This window comes from Myotis davidii, unplaced genomic scaffold (genome assembly GCF_000327345.1).
Source record: "Myotis davidii unplaced genomic scaffold, ASM32734v1 scaffold684, whole genome shotgun sequence".
Lineage (NCBI taxonomy): Eukaryota > Metazoa > Chordata > Mammalia > Chiroptera > Vespertilionidae > Myotis > Myotis davidii.
In genome coordinates this window covers 1,761,077-1,762,561 of record NW_006295564.1, presented here as the reverse complement: position 1 = coordinate 1,762,561, position 1,485 = coordinate 1,761,077, and positions in this window count along the sequence as shown.

Sequence of the window (1,485 nt, the reverse complement as noted above, 5' to 3'; positions counted from 1 at the left end):
TTCTGATTGCTTAGGTCACAGATGACTTTTTAATGGGCAGGCACAGGGTCAGCCCAGAAAATGCCTTTTGGTGCATTCAGGATGCCAACTGCCCATGCTTTTCTCATCCTCCTCTTTCCCCCGTACCTCCCTGGCTGCCGGCCTTCCAGGCTCTGTGGTCACCTCATCAGCCTCTCCTGTCATCTGGACTGTGCAGCTGAAATCCTCACTCTGTCCTTTCTTTGGGGACCTTCCTTTGGGGAGAGGCTCTGACTGGCACAGTGTTAGAATGAAAAATTCCGAACCGAACTCGAGAGCCTCAGCAGCTCTGCACTGACTGTAGGAACTGTCCTGTTCAGTCCTCTCATCTTATAGATAGGGAAACTGAGGCCTAAGGAGGGAAGGCACTGAGTGACTTAATGGCAGAGCTGGATTCAAACTCAGAGCTAATAGTTCCCAGTTCAGGGTTTGTTCCTCTGCAGCAAAATGGAAATGGTGCCCTCGGCAAAATGGAATGTTTTGTGAGAACAGGGCTCTGAACCGGGGCGGGGGGAGCGGGGGGGCGGATTCTGACCCCAGGGACATTTGCCGCTGCCTGGACACATTTTGGGTTGTCCCTGCTGAGGAGGGAGTGCTTCTAGTATTTGGAGGGTCCAGGCCACCTGTTAGCAGTTTTCAGAAGCGGGTTCGGATCATGCCCCGTGCAGGGCCCTGCAGCCCGTCTCACAGATGCACCTGTGTGACTGCCACCACTGGGGTTGTGACCTCACAGCAGCATGCAGTGGGGGAACTTAAGGCAGACTTTTTCTTTGTTTCGGTTTGGGGTTTATTTTTGTGTTTTGTTTTCAGGTTGTGAATTTTGCATTACTTGAATATAGGGTTTCTCAAGCATGGCACAATTTTGGACCACGTATTTTTTGTCATGTGGCTGGTCCTGTGCATTCTAGGATGTGTAGCAGCATCCCTGGCCTCTACCCAGTCGATGTCAGTGGCGCCTGTGTGACTATTTTCCCCATGGAGGAACAGGTGAACTTTTTTTTTTTTTTTGAGATACAACTCATAGACCATACAATTAAGTGAAACATTTCTATGACTTTGGTTGTCTAAACACATACTCCTTATTCCTCAGCCCCATCCAGGCCTTGTTGATAATTGGCACTTAAATGTTTGGCCAATTGATTTGGCTCTGGGCTGTCCTCCGAGAGGCTTTTACCTGGACTCAGTATGAAGGTGGGATTCTTGGGAGGTGTGTGTATATGCTGAGATCCATGCAGGCCAGTTGGGCTGCTCTCCTCTCCTGGTGATCACTGGACTTCCTGGTGTCCTGCAGCTGCATGGGGTCATGTGACCAGTTCAGACCAACGAGCTGTGAAAGGAAACGATGGATGTCACTTTTTGGTTAGAGCAGTGGTTCTCAACCTTCCTAATGCCGCGACCCTTTAATACAGTTCCTCATGTTGTGGTGACCCCCAACCATAAAATTATTTTCGTTGCTACTTCATAACT